The 21864-nt window shown below is 47.0% G+C and overlaps 1 protein-coding gene across 1 annotated transcript in view; it reads left to right on the plus strand.

Annotated features, from left to right (window-relative positions):
- The window catches only part of LOC121072794 (cat eye syndrome critical region protein 2), a 100970-nt gene that overhangs the window by 1217 nt on the left and 77889 nt on the right, over positions 1-21864 (plus strand). The window lies entirely within an intron of this gene.

The raw sequence follows: 21864 nt of genomic DNA on the forward strand, positions 1-21864 counted from the left end.
GCGAAGTAAATGTGGGCTCCCCTTTGGTTCCTGGAGCATGCTTAGGACGGGGGAGTTGCCATCGCTTGGAACAAATTGTGCCTGCTTTTTGGGGGACGAGAGGTGGGCGCAGGTTGGCACCGGGGTGTTGCAGAGCATAACTGGCCCACCGACAACATCGCCAGAACCCGCGCCTGTGATGACCTGTGGTGGTTTGCACAAACGGGCTTTAAAAGATGGGATTTTTGCGAGGGACAGTGGAAACCACAGTTAAAATCGGGATACGCTGTGAGAGGAGAGATTCAGCTGTCGGAAGCTGGCATCTAAAGGCACGGGGAGTGAATCTCCCTCTTCCCCGCATGCCGCCAGCAGCCCACCACGGGCGGCTTTAGGGCTTGCTCTTTCTCGAAGTTCACCATCTTGGTGTCTCTTCCAGTCCCATCCGTGGCTTCGGGGATACAGGAACAGCATGCTCCACAGAGAGCGTACACCAACGGTTCGTGGCATGAAACCAGTGGCCAGCAAAGGGACTTATAATGCTTCTTGTTTGTTTGTTTGCTTTTCTCTGAGAGCGCTGCTGTGGGAGACTTTTGGTTTGTACTTTGCTCAGCTGCGGAAAGGAGGTTCCCCACTTGGTTTTGGAGCTGGGGACGCTGGTGTCTGAGATGGGCTTTGCGTTGTGGGGTGCCCGAATGAAATGGAGGTGGCTGTTCTGGGCATTTAGGGAATGCTACAACTTGAGGCAGTGCTGGAAAACAAAACGGCCAGCCAACAGGCTTCAAGCTGTGCTTGTGTGCACAAATGGAGTTTTCTTGGTTTATCTTTGGTTCTTGAGGGGACCGCTTGTGGCTGAAGGGAAGTGGTTTGAGACATTGCTGCCCCTTCCCTCAAAAGATACCGTCCCCCAAGGGCAACCGAGGGGTGCGAGCCCCGGTCTGCTTTAATGCCAAGTAAAACAGGTGGCTTGAGCAAGCCTGTTTTCTATGTTGAACTGGAAATGGAAAGCTCACGCAGCTGGGGGTTTCGTCTGAAGGGTGCTGATGCTCAGACTGCTGGAGGTTCATGGCAAATACTTGTCTGACTGTGTCCCTCATCTCTAATGACTTATCGATGGGTGCTGTCAGCTCTTGCTGATGGTGGGAGGGCTGAACTCTCCTCTCTAGTTAAAACCTGCTTGGTGGATCTGTTTTTTGCCGATATTACTGTATCTCAGGTGGCTTTGGTTCTGAAGTCTTAAAAACGTTATTGCAAAGGCAAAAGTTTTAAACAAACCCTGATTTGTTTGTAACAAGTATCCCCTGCCCTTCCCGTTGCGCTGATGTTAGTATGCTGTAAGAGTGTCTCAGCCGCAATCACTGCAGTCCCCAGAGCAGACAAAACCTGATCTTCCATATGTTTAAAAAAAAAAAATAAAAAGAAGCTGTAGCTAATTTTTCTTCTTTCTTCCCTCTTTCTGATTTCTCTTCTGGTAGGTCTGCCCATATTTTGTTGCAAGGCTCGGTAATGATAGGCCATCTGGACCCATCCCTCTCATACCAAGCAGATTTGCCTATGGTATTTGAGAAGTTTGGGGACTTCAGTACAGTGAGGCAGCGCGGAGCTCTTTCTTCTTTTTTTTTTCCTTTTTAAACGCAGCCCTTTTGCCCTACACTTATTGGTCCGAAAGAAAGTGAAGCTTCCAGATGTGGGCTGCCATCCGCAGCTGCACGCAGCAGAAACCTGGGAAGCAGATGTTTTGTTTTTCTTTTCCCCTGGACCAGCGAGCGGCCAGGGAAGGGGTGTCCAAAACTCGAATAAAGGAGCGCATCCATCAGGCCGGGCGCTGGGCATTGTTCTGGGGAGGGGGTGGGCGCAGGCGGCCCCCATGCTGGCTCCGGCAGATGCAGGCGCCTGGCGAGGAGGCGCAGGGCTCCTGCGCTTTTCAAACCTCGGCCGCAGCGGTGGGCTGGGGAGGGGGCAGCCGACACCGGGTCAAAAGTTCAGTGGGACAGCCGCGAGCACACGCGTGTGTGCCAGGACGTGGCTGGGTCCACCCATGGGTCTGCACGGGTGGCAGAGAGTGCTGCTGTCATCAGACTTGTTTTTTAAAGTCTCCCCCCGCCGCCATGTCAGCCATCTGCCATGCAAAACTTCCACGCCGCTTCAAAAGTGGACTTTTTGCCGTGCTGCTTCGGTTGTGGTTTCCTTCTCAGTGCCTTGGGAAACCTAGATGGGGTGGGTTTGTCCTTACCTGCTCCAACAGTGCTCCAGCTGGGAGAGGGTCTGTTCATACTGGGCATTTTTTAAAAAATACATTTATTTCGTATGGCCTGCCCTGTTGGACAGAAAGGATGCTTTCCACAGTCAGGTCGGTGCATGTGATGATAGGAAGTGTTTTGTTTTCCTCTTCAAGACCGGGCTGTAATGCGGGACACCTCTCGTGACAAAGCGTCTCCTGGACGCGTGCCCTTCCCTCTGTGACAGAAATATCATCCTGGCAGCTGCAGGGATTGTTTGGGTAGAAAAATATTAGGAGAAAATTTAATGTTTTCAACTGTGTTTCAGCACAACTTAAAGAACAGGAGAACTGGAGAGCAGCCAGCGTGGTGCGGCCACCCAGCTCTCTGGCATGTGCTCCTGGGAGCTCTGGGCTAAAACATTTGGGAACTTCTGCCTTGGTAGGTCGAGGGGAGGTGACTTTTGAGAACGTGCTTGAAAATAGTCAAAACATTGTTGTTAACTCAGTTTATTTGGAAAAGGGGAAAAGCCACATTACGTAGGGAAAACATAAATCTTTTCCTGTGGTTTTTAAAAGCGCCTTTGGGCAAATTGCCTCTGCTGCTAACTTCGCTGTGGCTCTAAGATGCTTTTCCTCTTTTGCTCTCCCTTCCTTATGCTTCAGGCTCTAGCTCTACCTTTAGCTACGCTCCTGCTGCCCAACGACAGGGCACTGCTGCTATTGCACACCTTTTTCTTCCTACAGCGCAGTATCCGCACACCTTTTTTTTCCTGCAGCGCAGTATCTGCCATACCAGCCCATGAACAGGCTCTTTCTGTCGGGGAATATGATGTGGTTGTTACAAACCAGTGGCTACTACTGCTCCCGTGGGTCCCCAGGGGGAGGAGGAAGAGTGTGGAGAGAAGGGGGATCTGTGCTGCTGCCTGCAGGCTGTGGCTGTGTGAAGGAGTAAGCACAGAACAGGGGATTTCTTCTACCCCCGCAAACCAGATACAGCTTGGAAAGCCAAAAACTTTTAAGTCACTAACCTTTAGGTGCACTCAAATTTTAGTGCTTTGGAAAATGTGCCCTTTTTTCCTAGTGAGGAGAGGATGGCCAAATGCACTTTGACCTCTGCTGTCCTGTTTTGTTAGGTCCTACTGAAACTTCTCTGGAGCCCCTCGCTTTCTGTCCTCTGTGTGGGTCCCTTGAGATCCATGGCACCAACTGCACAGCCTTCCTCTCCTGTCAGTGGTGTGTATGGAGTCAACTGTGTATGCACTGTGCTACCGAAACAGAGTGCTAAGCCTTTGCTCCTTGGTGGCTCTTCTGGCCCAGTACTGCATTGTTCTTTGTGTTACAGTAGCACCTACAGAACCTACTGTTGCCTTATGTCATATGATGGCTGAGATGGCCAGGTAGTTTCTGATCGGGAGAATTTAGGATCTAATTAAGATAAATGTGAGAAGTAGGTGTAACAAGCTGACTGAAATGTAAGTGAATTTGTGTAGGTCAGCTCTACTTGTACAAGGTAAGTCCGAGCTAGTTTAAGCACCTTTTTTGTAGAGTATTTCAGGCATCAGGATGTGCCTCTTGCCATCTGCCCATCGGTGGTAGGCATCTTAGAAATTTGAGTATCAAGTGGAAAAAATGAATGAAATGCACGGTGAGTACTGTTTTTATTGTTCTTCCTACCTGTCCCATTGACGTTTGGTTTTGATGACTCTGCAACATCTCATCCCTCTTACCACATCTCTTCCAGCAGCAGCTCTTACGTTGCTGGTCTTGGCTTTTGCTGCCTTACTTATTCTGTTCATAATAGAATCATTAGCACTCTGAATGTCAGTATTGGGCTCTAGAGTTCATTGAGATTAATGGAGGGGGAGGCAGAGAGATACTTCTCAGAGCTGTTGTTTCAAGTGGTCTGCAAATTGGAAAGCATTATATCAGTTTACATTTCAAATGCAAGTCACATTTTTCACAACTGTAGATCTTGAACTTTTTAACAAGTGTTTACATTTTGTATAATGAGACTCTACTATAATTGGATACAAAAAAAAGGAATAGGTGGTTTAGGAGGCTGATACATGAGTTAAAACATTATCTTAAGCCCCTGAAAAGAAATGAGAAGTGACTGGGCACAGAAAAAAGGGTGTCTGAACAATGGGTAAGGAAGGTTATTTTGACAGCAACATTTTGAATGGATCTGATAGGTGACAGGGAAGTCAGAGAACGACTGTAGCAGTCAAAGGCAGAGAGAAAGAGGAAGTGAGTATAAATTTCAGAGATTTGGATAGAGTACATAGAGTTTGATAATCACAGATTTTCTACGGTGTTGTTAGTTGGAGGCAACTAACTACCTCTTCCATCAACATCGCTGACTGGAAATTGTATCTGTTAGCTGAAATGTTTGTGTGCCCACAAGTTAAATGGTTTAAGCTGAATTTGTTTTAAAACCAATTTAAGATAATCTGGTGTAAATCTTTCCCTGCTAGAAAAAAAAAAATATGCTCTGTGTAGTAGCTTAAATCTGACTTAGCGATTTGCTTTGTTTACAGAGTCTTGACTACCACAAACCTGTACCAATTTAATGAAGCTGATGTAAACTTCTGCATACCGCATCTAAATTAGGCCTCGAGTTTGTTCTTTTTGGAATTTGCTCCAACTAAACCAGCTAAAAGTAACACCTTAAAAGTGTTGCAGCTTTATGTGTAGACCTGCTTAACTGTGGTCTTTCTCTCCCTACAAATAATACCGCAGAGCTGTGCCATTCTGCCCCTGGCATCTGTTAAGTGCCTGCATGAAGGGTGAAGAATTAACTTTTGTAATGGCAATGGATGCTTTCATAGACTTCTTTCAGGCAAAATCTCTGCAAGAAAAGGGCTGGGGAGAAACAACAACAGCAAGGGAGTTAAAAGTTCCTGAATTAAAAGTTTATAGTTTAAGTCTTATTGTAGGTATTTATGAAAATTAATTTTCCCCTTCATTACCAGCAGAAACAGCATCTGCTGTGATGGTGAGAACAATGCAGCCCAGTGATTTCTCCTTCCTTACAGTAGAGAATCCTGTTAAACACACAACACTGTGCCTTAGAGTGTATCCTTTCAGCAGGCTTGTTCCTTTTAATGGGTGCCCATTCCTGGGGTCTCCATTGTTTCACCAACAATGGCACTGGGGGCAGCTGATTTGGTTGACAGAAAATGTGTTAATTTAACAGATCTATTCCCTTTAGCAAGTCTCCTTCCTATTGTGTCCCAGTTCTCCCCAGTTCCTTGGAAGGAGGGCTGGGCTAGCAGGCTCTGTGAGGTGGAGTATTCCTGCAATTAGGAGGGGTTTGCAGCCTTTTGTGTGAGGAGGAGAAAACAGCTGAGAGGGAAAAGTGATTTTAGTGCATTTTGCTTGTTTCCAGAATATGCGTTTTTACTGTGTTTTCATGCACTTTGTGTATGTGTGTGCTTTTAAGTTGGCCTTTATGGGGGATGGGGGAGTAGTTCGACACTACAGGCCTACTGCAGCCCAGGTCTTTGCTTTGTGAGCGCTGCTCAGAGGTGGCCCAACAGCCACACGCGGCAGGCAACTCCTTTACAAACTCTTTACATTTTATAAATGCCTAGCTGAAATGCCAGCCTTCCACTCAATAAAAAACAATGCTGCTAGTATACTCCATGGTAGCGAATACCGAAAGATGTGAGCCACAAGGGGTATGTTTTAGACCACCTCTGTTGTGGGACCGGCCACCAGTTTAACACCATCTTAAGGGTGGTTTGAACAGCACAACCTCTTCATGCTAGGTGTACTTAAACTGGTTCAGCTCTTAACTGTGTTGAAGTAGTGACTTAGTGACAGGGTGATGAGGCCTTTGGTTTGTAGCTGCTGTGGTTCAGCTGGTGCGCTAGGCCCTGCAGGAAGGATGGCATGGGCACTGCTAAGGCAGCCATGGGACCTGAAGCTTTGGTGCAGTGGGCTTCTGCGGCCAGAAGGGAGATCCTGCTGCCTTTCAAGCTCTTGCCCTAGCACTGCTTCTGGTGCTGTGGCTCTCCGGTGCTCTGGAATGATACTGGGACACAGCAGCAGCAAGCAGGACCTCATGGTTTTGGTGGCCATCAGCTGCCAAGGTGGATCCACCACGGCTCTTAAAACTGCAGCCTTAGCTTAGTTTGGTCCTGGGGCTGGTGATGCAGAAGGATCATTGGACAGTCTTTTTCCTCCTCTTTGGTAAAGCCATTAGATAGTTATCTGGCTCTTTCCAGTGAAGCCTGCTCTAACGGAGATAGAGCTTTGTTCAGCCAAAGGACTGGAAGGCAAAGCTGGCTTCTTCATTTCTGGTGAACCCTGTACTCAGCAAGTTGTGGAAGCAAAAAATATTTATATATCCATAACATAAAGCAAAGACCTTTTTCTTTCTTGCTTGGGTTTTCTGTTTGTTTGTTTTAGGAGGCAAAGGGTAAGAGTTTAATTTAAGAGCTTGACTCTTAATAGAGCTTGTCATTGTTGCTAATATAAAACAAATGATGAGCATGGGACAGGAGTGAAAGGCTCCCTCTTCTGGTGTGCTGTGAAGGTTCAAACACAAAAAAATAAGGAAGAAAGCCCAGTAAGCAAGACCCCTGCCATGTTTTCTGTGGTATTTTAAGACCTCACTTGGGCCTAACCCTTGCTGAATTAGGCCCACTATATCGCTTGCATCAAGACACCCGAATAAGTAATAAGGGCACTGTAAAAGGGAAAGGCAAATGACATTGCACTTAAAAGTAAAATCTGTCATGGTTTCATACAGGTTCCCAGTCTGGACAGCCTCGTATGTCCCCACAACCAACTTTTTCCAATGCTCTTTGCTTTTCCTCTCTTCCATTGCTTTCCTGTAAAGCTCATTACTCATCCCATGCAACTCACCTGTTAGCCAAGCCCTGAGCAGCCAAGCGGGCTTGTACATGTGTTTGAGGTGATTGCGCAGGGGGTAGATACAGTGAGCAACCTGTATAGAAACTGTGTTCAAGACTTCTGCACTCCCATCACTCATGGCTGAGTCAGACGAATTCAGATGTTATTCATGGCTGATGGATGGAGAAATGTGCACAGGCAGTAATACTTTGGGATTTTTAGACAAGCTTTCTGAAAATCTTGACATAAAGTCTAGTGTTGAGTACCTTTGAAATTTGAAGGATTTCAGGGGGTTAGAGAGTGGACTTTGTATTGTTTTTCTATTTTTGTGTTGTTCAGTGGATGGCCATTTTCGCTGTTTTGTTAGTGTGGGCTCACACATGGTGTCTGTTAAAAGCTGATGATGTGAATTCTCAAGCATTTGTCCCTTATTCTTCACTGATGATGGTAAAATGGCTCACTGGGGTTAAAAAAAAAAAAAATCAACAGCTTTTCTTTGAGTTATGTTTAACTGGGGTCAGTTCCCCAAGATGGTTTGGTGCATAGCCCTGCAAAGGGTTGCACCAGCAGGGCTGAAGCAGTGGCACAGGAATGGAAACAGGCAGTGGGGAGGGGAAGGGCTTTTTATAGCTGACCCTTCTGCTGAAAGCAATGCTTATCGCCCTGCAGTCGGGGGTAGCAGGTGGAGCGAAACTGCACAGGTAGCAAGAGGTCACGCAGTAAGGGGGGCACCTGGGGAAGAGCCCTGACAAGCCTCTGTGAAAGGTTTTGGGGGTTGGTTTTTGGCACTAAATGAAAGCTTGCTGTATTTCTTTTCTAACCAGAATGTTAACTTAAAGAAAAAAAGTTTTTAAGTTAAAAGTTGATGGTGGTTTTTTGCTCCTTCTAAAGTCAGACCTGACCATGTAGTTGAAATCAGTTAATTTAATCTCAGTGTAGCTGACTGTAGCGCACAAAAACAGTCATGAAAAGTTTGTCTGATAGTCCTTCTTAGAAATTCAGGTTTTTCTTTTTTTAAAAAAGAAACACAAACCACACTTTATTTTCCCCCCCAAAGTTTCTCTTAGGCACTGGTCATCCAGCATATGCAGGCATCTATCCATCGGGATTTGCTTGCCCATGCTGAAGGAGCCTGATTGTAGGACAGGGCAGTCGTGTAGAATAAACACGGAATAGCAGTCTCGGTTTCTTTTCTTTCAGCCTGATACAAGGTACCGAGGCACAGAAGACTATTTTGCCCTTAAGATAATTGTGTGTTGGAGAGGATCAAAGGGCTTGAGGGGTTTTTTGGTTGAAAGGGGATTTTCTCCATGGACAGCTGCAGTAGTGCATTAGTACCGCAATGGATTATCTTTCCATGATCTGTAGGATCTCAACCAGCTATCGGGGGCCCTGCTGAAGGTTGTTGCTTAGGGGAGGCAGAGTGAAAGTCTCCTGTAACAGGGAGACCTGCAGTGCTGGGGAGCTAGGAGCACTCGACTCTCCCCGCCCCGGCAGGGTGGTGCTGGATATTCTTAGACTGCAGATAGTGTTGTGGAGCATGGAGAAAGGGAGCACAGTGCTTGGTTATGATTAACTGCAGCTGATGCCCTACATCCACCCTGCTCTCTGATGGAAGTGCTTATTAAGGAATGTGAGAAGGGAGCCGATTCCAGCTGCTGCGGTGTCCTGTAAAGGGCAATGTGTAATTTGGGAGGGTGTTACGAGTCCCTCGGCAGAACAAACCACTCGCTGTAGTAAGTGTCTGACCTGCCAAATGCCTGGACTTTCTCATTTTGGGGAGTTTTGGATGGCGGCTGATCCACAAATAGCCATGGCATTGCAAGGGAGTCCCTTCATGTGTGTGGTTGGGTATCTGCATCCTGCTCCTCGTGGCCCAACCGTGGCAAGGGTGGCGAGAGGGGCTGGTACAGGGGCTTGGTGCTATCGGAGGTGGAGATCAGGTCACACTGTGCCGCCCCACTCCAGCGCCGGGGGACCCGGGCTGGAATGTGCCCTGCCACCGGCTGCCAGGGAACGCTGGTCCCCAGGTGGCTGCTGCAGTTGCTTGTGCTTCAGTCGGGCTCGAATTGCATCTGCACGCTGGTTAATAAGTGGTAAAGCGGGACCGCCTCGGCAGGCCCTGTTGTGTGTGTTTCCTGAGGTAGCAGGACCTCAGGAATACGAGGATAACGATGGTATCTTCCTAGCCAACAAACTTCCCCCCTCAGCATCTTCAGAAATTTTGGCTAACATTAATGACACAAGTTTTATCTCTTTGTAGCTAGCAAAGCATGAGCCAGGAGGATCCCAGCTTTGGATTTCAGGGCTTCTTTTTTTTTTTCAGAATGGGTATTTAGGAAAACTTGTCTTTTGGTAATTGCGAGCGGGACTGGTTTCAGAATTAAAGGATCGCCATATGATGTTGTTGTTTTTCCTCAGAGAAGTAACTACAATTTATAATCACTGCCTAGTCTGTAGCCAGTTGGCAGGAAGGCTGTTGTGAAGGGATTGATTATTAGTGGATGCTTCATTGTGCTGTCCAAGCCTGAATTTCTTGATCTAACCAGTTTCCTTCACTTGGAATGGCTGCGGTCAGCAGAGAGGAGAGAGGGAGATGCATCTTCCCATTTGGCAGTCCTATTTCTTGTTCATGGGATATGCTCGGGAAAAAAGGGTCAACAAAAAGTGTCAACACTTCAGCGTTCTCATAGAAAGCCAGCTGTCTAGCTGGCTGTCTGGAGACTGCCTGCAATTTTTCTGCTCCCTCTTGGGATTCTCTCTGTAAGCACATTCATTTTCGGTGTGGTGGCTTAACAAAACTATTGCTGCTTGGTGTGAGCATTCTGGAGGCTGTTTCTTTTCTTGGGAAGTGCGCCGGGAGAAGGCAAGTGTCACCAGGAAGGTGATCTTGCTCTCAGAAATGAGGATGCTCGCCCTGCAAAGCAAAGGTGTGCTGGCAGCTGTGACAATATTAGCTGAGTTAGCATTTAAACTGGCAGCAGAGGACATGCAGAAGTACACTTGCAGCAGCGTAGGCTTGAGCTTGGACAGCATCGTCTGCTGGGCTCCTCGGGTAAATAGTCGGGTGGGTTGGTTGTGCTGAACCACATCCTGCTGCAGCTACTGTGATAAACCTGGGCTGTCTAATTAAAAGTTAGCATGGGCGCAGCCGTGCTACTCCAGTCCAGTAGAGTGGAAGGGCTTCGAGCAGGAGCTGGAGTGCAGGGGGCCATTCCAGAAAGTGTTGTTTTGGGCTTGGGCTGCTCACCATGGCTCAGTGCCGTAGCTGGGCTGCTGGCATCGGGGAGAGGCTGAGCTGCAGCAGTTGGGAGAGGACAGCTGAGCTAATACGTGAGAAGCAGAGGGGTTGGAGACTCCATGCCAGGTCTTGGGAGTATGATCCTAACCCTCTGCTTCTCCTCCTGTCCTCCCCCACCGCCAAACCCCCTCTCGGGCTGTGTGGAAGTGTCCCAGTTCTTGCAGCTGTGTTAATTGTAATGGGTCATTTAGTCCTGAAATCCCTGTTTAAAAGGGGCAAGTCCTTGCCTCGTGTGACAGCTGCCGCCTTGCACTTTTCCCCAGGCTGGAAATAACTGCATATGACACAGGAGCAGAGAGCGGTGTGGGGGAGGGAGGGAGGAGGCTTTCTGGCTTCCTCTTAGTGCTATAATGGCTTTGCTGTGTGACTCTTTTCCCATGTGGACCATAGCAGAGTCATGCCCCACATATTTAGCAGATCTCTCGGTTGGCAGTGCCTAGGCGCTATGCAAATGGCCTTGCGCTCTCCGGGCTCTTGGTTCCTGACCAACTGGGGTATTCTTGGGCATCGGGGAGCGCGAGGGAAGGGGCGCGTGGTGGTGACGCTGGACGCTTGCCTGGAGCATCAGGGAGCCTCTCTGGAACAAATGTGCTCGCCTGTCTGGAAGGGAGAGCTGTGCAATATTCCTTGCAAAGGCAGAGGCGAGAGAGGGAAGGTGGAAGGGTTTTCCATCTCCCTGCTCCCATCCCCTCCCCAAAATCCAAAAGCCTGGAGCCCATGGAAACCTGGCCAGCTTTTCCTTCTAGCTGAAGGGCTGTCTCCTGATTGGAATGACAGCTTTGAACTGGAAGACATTATTTCATTAGCGTGCTAATCAGATACAGAGATTACCTGATTGGCTACTTAATAATTAAATGAAGTTGCCTGTAATTCTTTGAGCACACAGAGAACTAATTAAATTAACCCTTCACTGCCCTGCATGCCTGGGGTGCACTTGTGTGAAATGGAGAGGGCAGCTTCTCCAATGGGGGGACAGTGAGCAGAAGGGGGAAATGGCTGTGATGCAGTCAGTGCTGGACAGCCAAGGTGGTCCTTTCTTATCAATAGCCTTGCAAAGAGAAGATGATAGGCAGTTTTACCCTCCAGTTTAGTTGGGGTTTGGTCTACTGGGTCGGTGATCCGTTCGTATGTATGGCAGTGTTCTTCTGAAAGGTCTTAACCCCAAACAGACCAAAGAATGCCCTGGGTTTATGGAAGTTGGTGCCCAGGCATGCTTTGTAAACCAGCCACAGCTTTGTCTCACCTGATGAAGAGCAAAGGATCAGTGACAAATGATGCACTTTGCAGTTCTTCAGGAGAAACAGTCAAGTAGAGATCAGAAGATGGTCTCCTGCATCTCCAAAGTGGTCTTCCCCCCCCCCCCCCCCCCCCCCCCCCGGATGTGCAGCCCCAAGCAAGCCAGGTATCTCATGCATTTGACAGGATTCTACTAATTAAACTCGTTGTTGGTCAACTATTTTTCTCTACCTCTTCAGTGGATGCTTGAAGAACTGCACTTTGCTCAAGTTTACAGGAATACAAGCAAGCGTATCTCCTATTGTTTGAGGAGGACGCAGTCATATTAGTACCACAATTTTATTGAAGATTTAAAAATGAAAGTGCAAAGAGTAGTAAAGAGAGTTTCCCTGCATTTTCCAACCCCAATGCAGTACCTGAGCTCTCAGCTTCTGTAATGCCAGAGGTGTGGCACAGTTCGAAATTTATAGTGAAATGCTAATGTTTTATAACTATTGCCTATACTTGTGAGAATATTGCTATACCATTGAATACTGATTGTTTCATTACTAGGGTGAATAGTGAACACCAATAATAATTTTTTGTTTCGGTTTGTAGCCCTGAATGCTAGGTTGATGCAGCAGGAAAGCCACCTTATAGTAATGCAGTGCTGCTCCCTTACTGCTGTCGCCTTCTAGACTCTGCCCATACATGTTAAAATGAAACTGTCAAATTAAGCACATTTCACTGTCATCCAAGACTTAACTTGGCAGTAAAAAGCCCTTGGACCTTCTGGCCCAAGTTAACCATGGCTGGCTTCAGCTACCCCAGTAAAGAATCGCTGCTCTTCCATTCGGGGCACGTAGGATGGCTTTTCCCTTACCTATAGTCCCCATTGCTGGACTTGTCCTCTTCCTCTCCCCGGTGGTAGCGATGGTGCCCTCAGAGTTGTCCAATTCTCAGTGGAAGGATAAATATCTGAGGCACTGTTTTGTCCGTAAAACCTGGCTTCCACACGACAGGCAGCCCGAAATGTCTGTGAAAGCAGGTCAGGAGACAGAAGAAAACAGGGATGGTGGAAAACAAAAGGACAGCTTTTGGGGTAATTAGATGGTTGCGATGACCTGTCCAGTAGGGAGCATTTGTTTGTGAGAAATGATCCCCCCCACATTGACTATCTGCAGGTTTGGGTATGCTGACTTGGTTTGAAAGAAGATCAGAGTAAGCCCAGAGAATGGCTACAGAGCCTGGAGATAGCACGTCCCTATTATCAGATCCCTGATACTCCCCTTTCACAGGAGGCTGTCAGACCTGCCTGCCTCTTGGGCTGACCTCTCCTGTCCTTTCCATGCACCCCATGCCATCCAGAGGAGACCCCAAGCCCCAGTATCCACCTCTTACTCTTTGCCTGGGGCCCTGGGAAGTTGTGGACAGGCGTAGGAAGGAAAAGTGTGGGTTCTGGGGGAGGTGGAGAAAAAGTGTTAGCACATTGTGGGGTCAGACTTGAGCCCAGCTGCAGAAACCGTTTAGGTTTTAGTGGTATTAATATTTGATGTCATTCTGTTGTAAAAGAGCAGTAAGGCTAGCGGGTCTGTGCCTGGTCTGTTGTTGCAAAAAAATATATATTTTCTGAGGAGATCTTCTGAAACAAAGAATGTTCTGGTGTGTGGTAGAAGTGGCCATTTAAATGCATCTAACCATAAAGATATTGCCTGCCAGCAATTTTGATACCAGTCCTTGAGGCATCTTCATGTGGGGAAAATCCTGCTCTACTGGGCAGAGCCTGAATGCCAGAGATTTGGTTTGGGGATGGAGCTCAGGGAGGCTTTTTACCTCTTCTGTCCTCCTCTTTGTTTTTGTTTATGGGTTTACAAAGTCGGATTAGCATTTCAATGTTGTACCTCTGAGGCAAGGGCCCTTGGGGTGTGGTGGAAGGCTGGGGAGCTGAGCTGGTTTGGGATTACTGGTCTGTCCTAGCAGAGGTACTTCCCTGGATCTGGTGAGGAGCAAAGCCCGAGGCCTTGTCTGTGTTGGGAATGTGCCCAAATTGCAGCCATCAATCCAGCTGCACTGATGCAAAGTCTTAGGGTAGATGGGCAATGTCACCCTGAACTGTAATTAGCCTTATTCTTGGGCAAGGGTAACTTTTATTGTTTTAAAAGGTAGAACAAGTTTTGAGTGGGAGGAAAAAAAAAGGCTCTGATCCAGAATCTGCTGATTTAGTAGAAGATATTACCAGATATTACTCTCCACAGACTTGCCTTTGCTTTAATCCTTGGAATCTCCCGTCCACGATCCTATTACTTTAATAAAACAAGATATTGAGTATAACAGATTTTGTCCCTTTCTGCTCTTTGTGAGGCATAATGCTGCACAGTGGTGCAAATCCGGGGTAAGTCCAATAGTTTCAAGCTGATGTACTCCAGATTCATGCTGTAATTGCAGAAAACAGCCTCTCATCTGAAGCTGAATTTTATCTTTGATATCCCATTTGCTAACTAGAGATGACTTCTGCTTGATGTGGTATCCAATCCGTACACTGAATACGGAGTGCTGTAGAAACAGTACTGTATGGCCCTGTAATGCAAGGCAGTTGCATGTGGTTGAACTTGCAAATATAAGTTTACATAAGAAGCTTAAAGAGGATGACTTACAGGCAAGTAATTTCTTATGCTTATTGTTTCTTTATTCGGCAGAAGAAATTTTAAATCTTCCCATTTGTTTGATTAGATTGGTCATGTGGTTTTTTTTTTCCACCTCTTTGAAGGGGGCACTGTATCTTTGGTGAAAAGTCCATCTCAGAAAAATTCTTTAGCTTGTAGCTGTTAGCAAAAAAAAAAGTTTCAAGTCTGAGTAAAAAAAAAAAGCATTTCTGCAAACTAGTTTTGCTTTCTTCGTTGTCTGAAGTCAACTCCCAAGTTTTTATTCCAGTATGTGATCTTATAACTGTTAATACTGTGTGCTGCCTCTCTCTTGGTGGTAGAGCACTGGGTACACCTTGATTCCTCTCTTCCCTCCACATTGCTGTTTGTCTGCTGTCTGCGAGAGAAGTCATTCAGGGTGCCAATATGTTAAGCTCCTGAGAGAATGGGGTGAGCTGCGATGGAGGTATTGTTCTGCTGGAAGGTGCTAATTGGCGCTATCAGCCACTTGTTTGATTTCTAGACAATTGCAGCAGTGCTTGAAGCTGTGCCTGGGCTAAACAAATGGTAGGGGCTCTGCAAGTTCCACCATCTTCTCTTGAGCATGCATCTCCCCTCTACCACCCTCCAATAAAAATTTAAAAAAATTGAGCAGCGCTGCACATGGTTGAGTCAGGAGGATGAGCCTGGATGTTGAGGAGTTGGCTGCACGATAGTTATAGCTTCACTTGTGAACCCTGGCCTTCCTAGCCTGGTGGCTTGCCAAGGGCAGAGTGAGGAGCACAGGATGGCTAGGGGATGCTGAACTGCCTGGGGATGTTTCTGGCCTCCTTAGAAGCAGAGGAGCAAATGTACTAGGGTGATGTTTCCTTCTGTGACGTTTCCTGGCTAATGGACAGATGCTTGACATTATCTAGGGCAGAGCCCTTCTGTGGGAGAAATACCCAGCTGCCGAATACAACCTCTTATTTGTACTCTGGGACTCCTGCCCAGAGTGAGGGCCAGCAAGAGTCTCTGTGCACCCTGCAGGAAGGGTGTACAGGCCTGACGTGTGTCCCCAGAAGAGTAGCTTGCTCTTCCTCCATTGAAGAGGAGGAATCCTGTCCCCTGCTGGCCTTTCTGTCAGACATAGCTGGGACCACCCTGATCTTCCAGATGTGTTTTTTCTTACTTTCCAGTTACAAAAACAGGCAGGATGGCGAGTACCCTGTGCTGCAGCTTGGGTCTGTTTCAGCCTGGGTACATTTGTGCCTTTCCTCCATCAAAAGGTTCAAGGTGTGTTGGACATTACTGAGCCATACTTTTGTCTGAACCTCCTAGCATTCATGTAGACACGTGCATCCAACTCCAAATGCTTGTTCATCACACTCCTTGTCGTGATGGAGTGTAGTATTGTCACACTGGTGTCCTACCCTGGGTGTAACGGCTGTGCTTGTCGCTTGGCCTTAACCCTTTGCGGTGTGCCACTGGCTTTGTGCTATGTCACATGTGGAGCATGGAGAACAGAGAGCGGAGGCAGCTGAGCAAGGAAGGGGTGATGCTAAATGGAGACTGAGATGTTGAAGGTGTAAATAATCTGTGAAGAGCATTATGACTGGAAAGCCTGTCAAGATAACTTCAGGAAAGACTGATAAGGGAACTCCAATGTAGAATCATGAAAAATACATAGAAAGGATATCTGGAAGTCTCTAGTGTAACCTTCTGCTTGGATCAAGACTGTTGCCAACAGTAGATCAGGTTAACCGTGGCCTGGAGGATGCATAATGCTTTTCTCTGTTCTTTTCCCTTCTCCCACCTCCCCAAAAAGAGAGCAGAATTGTCACAACAATTGTTTTAAAAGAACATTTAGCAAGGCATGGTCTAAAACTAGCTAAACAATGCTAAAGTTCAGGTTGGGCTGGGGAGGAGCTGGGAAACAAGGGTGTTTAGTTCTGAGGTGGTGGTACACCTTTGACTGGTGATTCTTGAAACTTGCCTCAGACTGGAACTGGTAATAAGGGGCAGTTGGAAACTGCCAGTTCTTTCTCATTCTGTAGGGAATAACTTGTTTTTGAGGGACGGTTGTTGCCTGTGCATTGACACCTCACTTCAGGAGTCATCATGCAAGCACTTGAAATGGGACCTGTGGGTAAGGAGCACATGAAACAGCAGCTGTTGCCTTGCTAGAAACAACTTAGACTAGACAGGAAGATTTTTATTTTATTTATTTTTTGAGAACAGATAGCCCAGGAGTTCTGGCTGTTAATTTTTAGTCCTTGCATCCCTAGTGGGACCTCTTAGGTGTGTACAAATATTTGTGGGGCCACACTCAAATGAGTCGGGAGCTGATTTGGCTAGTGGATTTAAAATAAATAAATAATCCACTCAACTTCCCTTCCCTCCAGTTTATTTTTCACCTGGGTTAGTTTTATGAGTTGACTTATAGAGTGGCCCAACAAACAGTTGTGCCAGTCATGGCATGGTGTAGGATTTGGACTAAGTGGTGGGGATGAGAAAATGAGCAAGAATAACTTAGTGTTGAAAGTGGACTGTCATGTCAGACTGATTGTGCAGGGTTTCGTCATTGTCAGTGGAGAGAAATTGATCTTTGAGAGATGAGAGGAGTCTATTTTAGACTAGAATGAATCACTCTGAAGGTGTTTCTGCGTGGATGATGGAGAGGAACTGAATGAGCCAGCTCACACAAGACACCAAACTTAAACCTTGCTTTTTGATTCTGTTTTAAAAATGAAAATATCAGCATGCCTAATTAATGTCCATAATGCTTCTCCTTCACTGCTGTTGCAAGTATAGAAAATGTCACCAGCTAGAAACAGAATCCCAAACTTCTAACAGGGCAGGTGCAAGCAGTATTGAAACCATGAAAATCCAACTGCTAACTATATCATGATGCACTAACTGTTAGCTCTCGGGGGGGGGGGGAGTCTCTTAACTACTTGCTTTTGGGTAGGCTGCACATTAAATGGAGCTGTTCCTGAATGCTTTTCAGTGTTTGTGTCCTGTAGTGAGTGCTTCAAAGAGCAATATTCTCTGCTTGCCTGCTAATGTAATTTGTACTTGAGCTCAAGTGGTAGCAGTGGTAGAGAAGGTGTCTGTTTCAAAACGCTGCTGTGACTCGATAGTGAGGGTTTTATTGTGCATTATTGTTTTCTGTGTTAAATCTGCTAAACGATTACAAATTCAATTACTTGACAGGAAACTATAGATTTACAGTTGCCTGTGCAACCTTTAATCCATCGCCTTGTACCTGCAGATGATGATCATTTTTAATTGCAGGGTCACGTGCTTTTTCCATGGGAGAATGGCAGTGCTCACTTTGTAGGACAGATGGTGCTGAGAGTATAAATCAAGGCTGAGCACTGAATGAAGCTGTTAGCTATATGGTTCTCACCTCATTTACTGAAGAAGTTTGAAGGTGGGCAGGAAATGAGAGACTGGGGCTGCTACAGGAAAAGAAAGGGCTGTCTTTTGGTTAAGTGCACGTGTAGTGCCATGGCAAAGCAGCCTTGAGGTCCTTGGCTCTCCCCTCTTTTACTCTTGCTCCTCACCCAAGAGATTACATCCCCTTTTTGTCCACCAGTTTTACTTTGTGGTGCTATGCTTATGAAGTGGGGAAAAAAATAATTCAGGTTTCAAGCTAAATTCCTGTTTGATTGTTCTTTAACTGGAATATTTCTGGTGGTCTGTTTTAGTCTTACAATGAAGCCCTCAAAGGAATGGAAGAGGCATAAAGGAATAAGGGAGGGTTTTGCTGACAGAAGCATACTGATGTTCAGTCTCAGCACTCATCTCTGTTGCAGGGACCCAGACTGACTTCTGAGTCTGGCTTTGTGCCCAGTTTTCTGACAAGAAACCTTCATTTGCCCTACTTCACGCTCTTGAAGGTGTATTCCCACTACATGTATTTGGTGGCAGTGCTCTCTGAAGCAGCTCTGGATGTGTGCTTCCACCCCAGCTGTGGTAACACTGCTGTTTACCAAGATCTTGTGAGAGCTGGGAGAGAATAGGGGGTGCCCAGAGAGGCTGGCAAGGGGTCCCAGGTGGCATCACGGATGTGCCCTACAGGTTACAGCATCAACTGAAGACAGGACAAAGACTCCTCCACCCCCAGCTGTGCTGCAGAAGTTTGGGGCTGTGGTTCCCTCTGCACAGGGCATGGTTTTTGTTTGCTGAATTAGCCAGTGTTTATGCCCGCTGAAGAACAACAGTGGGTACCTGCCAGTACAAAGCTGAAATGGTGAGACCTGTTAATTTAAAATGGCAGAGTGAGTTTATGCCAGGTAGTGCTTGGTGGCATTTAAGGTTCAGCGTTAAACTCTCTGAAGCTGTATTAATGATGTTGTAGCTTTAGAAAGCACTGAGGTCTTGCTGCTGAAGTTGGTAACGATAGCCAGATGCCACAGGAAAGAGCCTGCCTGTAGCGCAGGTCCTCCTGGCAGCTTTGGTCAGGGTGCTTTTCTCTTCCTTACTTTCCCTGTTTCTGGGGTATACTGCTACCTTCCCACGCTCTCGCAGTCCTGAGAAGACCAACAGTTTAAAGTCTGTGCTGTTCTAAATGCTGCCATCAAACCCCCACGCATGGGGTTTTAGGGACTCTGGTCCTCATTCCTTCAGCCCCAAAATCTCAAATTGAGGTGCGGCTGATGGATGTTTAAGTTGAGCGGTGAATTTTGCAAGCAATTGGTCATTATCTTTTTTTGATTTCTCATCCGTCAAATCAGGTTAAAAATCATTGACTTGTAAATAGGTTGAGAAAAGAGTTCATGCTCATTTGATTGAGATGCTATGTGGAGGAACACCACAGGAAAAGGTCTATGAAGCAATTAATAGCTTATTTGGTGGCAGGGCTTGTAGTAAATTAGACATAGGGATACATAAAGAATGAGAAGGATAAAAATCAATATTGAACAGCTGTCTCTCCTTCCTAGTCACACTCTCCCATGTACTGAATGAAGTGTAATGGAGAAGTATGTGATTACTCATTTAATAGCTATTATAAATGGTATAAATAATGGGGCAGACCTCAGGTTGTTTCTGCAGTCCTAAATGTAGGATTTGCATCACACACTGTCACCTGAACTGCTATGGAGGGGCAAAAGCCTGCAGGGATGATGTGAAAGTAATAGTAATAAGTGAGGCTGTATGGCAATGTAAAAACCAAAAGTACTCCAGTTAACAATGAGTTAAGAGTGAAATGCAGCTTAGGGTGTGCTCATTTAGGTGAGGAAAGGAGGGAACAGGGGAAAAATAATCATTAAAGCTATTGGAATTGGTAGAGAATGAGAATGGAGGGAATTACTCTGCATATCACTGATCTAGACATCATACTGATTATAGATCTGAACTGTCCTGCTTTCTGATCATGTGATAACCAAAAGACTCAGACTTATAAAATATGCAGCACTGATTCAGAAGACAGATGGCTTTATTTTTCTGATGGGCATACCTCAGACCTAACTTTTTCTCTTTAATAACTGTTGTAGTCTTAATAGGTCTGCGGTTTGGAAAAATGCAAATTTCTGTATGCCTGATGAGGTAGGCTGTGTGGAGTGGATGTTCTCAACAAGCTGGCTGGTGCTGGAGCTGCTCCGTCTCCTTGGAATAATAGAATCTGGGAACAATTAAGAGGCAGCGTAATCAGTTCCTGGGGGCAGGAGCATACCCTCTTGCTTTTCAGCATTCCCTTGGCTGACTCATGAACTCTGTTGATTGACTTGGGAAGCAAATGAATCCAGCTCTCCTCCGCAAGAAAGAGTTATGGTGGCAAGGTGGTGAGAGGAATACATCAGATCTTGGGCAGCTCCTGCTCTCTTCTGTGAAATGTGTGGAATTTACAATGGCTACTTAGCTACTAAGGAAGTAAGATTATTATTTTTTTTGGCCTTGAAGGTTTTGTCAAGCCTTTAAATTAAGGACAACAGTAAGCTGTAGCCGGGAAATACTGATGCTCGAGCACAGAGGGCAATCTTGGCAGTTTGCTAGAAAACAAACTGTAACTAACTGCTACAGTTGTCCAAAAATGCATGCAGCCATAAGGTTTGCAAGCACTTCATATGCATTTTGGTGTAAGGACAGGAACGGTTTGTTTGGATTCATGGTTTTTTGGGCACCGCTCTCCTTATTCATCTGTTTGCAGGCAGGTAATGATGAACCCTGTTTCGGGATACAGGTAGATGTCCCTGGTTTAATGCGCTTCTGTCTTTCCATGTTTCCTTCCTCCCAGGAATGCTGTGGGTGTTGGTGGCTGGTTAATGAGTGCAGGCAGGGTCTGGGAGCTGGGCAGGGCTCTCTTTTGGCAGGTGAGGTGCGGTGCTGTGCCGAGGGGTTACGTGACCCCTGCCGCAGGCTTCCTGTGTGACCTTGGGCAGTTCGCAATGCAAACCAGATCATCTGCCTTCCAGTCCTACATGTGTAAAACACAAGAGCTTTTACAGCTCGAGAATGCTTGAAGCATCATTTTTTTCTTTAGTGTTACTTAGTTCTTTTGCCAGAAGTCTCTTCTTTTTTCCTTTAAAAAAAAAAAAAGGAAAAGTATTTTGATGATACTGTTTAGAAAGTTGCTCATCTCTCAGGCACATGGGAGGAGAGAGAGGGGATAAAAGCCTGCAGTAGTCCTAAGCGCACTCAAGGAAGAGATGAGCTGCCTGGGCAGGACTTGCCTTTAACCAAATTTGGCTTATGATATCTTACATTCAGGGATGAGGAAAGGGCTGGTGGTAAATCTTAACTCCCAGAGCCTGAGCGAGCTGGTGACAGGAGAGACTGCGGGTCTGGGAGGGGGGCGAAGAGACAAGCACACAGAAAATAAACTCCTGCTCCCTTGAAAACATGCATGTGGAATGATAGCAGGGCGGGCGTGGGGGCGTGCAAGCAAGTAACATCCCAGAAGCTGGAAGAATAAAATGAAAAGGCAGCAGGATCAGCACACAGATGAAAGGCAGCCCCTTTAACATTTGCTCCTGGACTCCGGCAACTCTCAGCAGTTGGCTGGAGACTAAGCTGGACGATCCTGTGGAGCTTCAACAAAGGGACGAAACAAACCCCCGTCCCCCGGGGCCCCCCTCCCCGACAACGCGTGAAACAACTTGATAAATGATTGCTCTGTCAAGGGACGCGGGGATGGAGACGTCTGGGAGCGCAGGGGGAATGCGTCCAATTCAGGCGCGCGGGGAGCTCGGGCTGGGAGAGGGGAGAAGAAAGGGGCGGCGGGATCGGGGACGGTGTGCTGCTGTCTCGGGGACAGCGACATCGATAAGTATGCAGGGGCTGGTGGCCCTCGGAGGGCTGCGGTCCCCGGCAGAGTGAGGGGCTGCGGGAGGGCTCCAGCCCCCTCTGCCTCCTGTAATGGGGGTGGCAGGAAACATAGCCCCCCCACCCCAGCCTGGCTGATAGCATTGAAAGCTAGAGAAACAGGAGCCCAGGGCCTGGCGCTATTCAAGGGAACATTAATTACCCTAAAACAAAACCAAGAGGAGCTCGCAGCTGGGGCCCAACACTTCACATTCCCCTCCCTCCCCTGCTGCTCCTCTGGGGTACGTGTGCACCAGCCGTCAGCGCGGCCTCCTCACTCGGGCCTGCAGCACCCCCAGCGCCCAGCCCACAGGGATTTTGGAGGTGTGGATGCCTCCCAAGAAAGAAGCTGAGTGCCA

This window comes from Cygnus olor, chromosome 1 (genome assembly GCF_009769625.2).
Source record: "Cygnus olor isolate bCygOlo1 chromosome 1, bCygOlo1.pri.v2, whole genome shotgun sequence".
In the NCBI taxonomy this organism is placed as follows: domain Eukaryota; kingdom Metazoa; phylum Chordata; class Aves; order Anseriformes; family Anatidae; genus Cygnus; species Cygnus olor.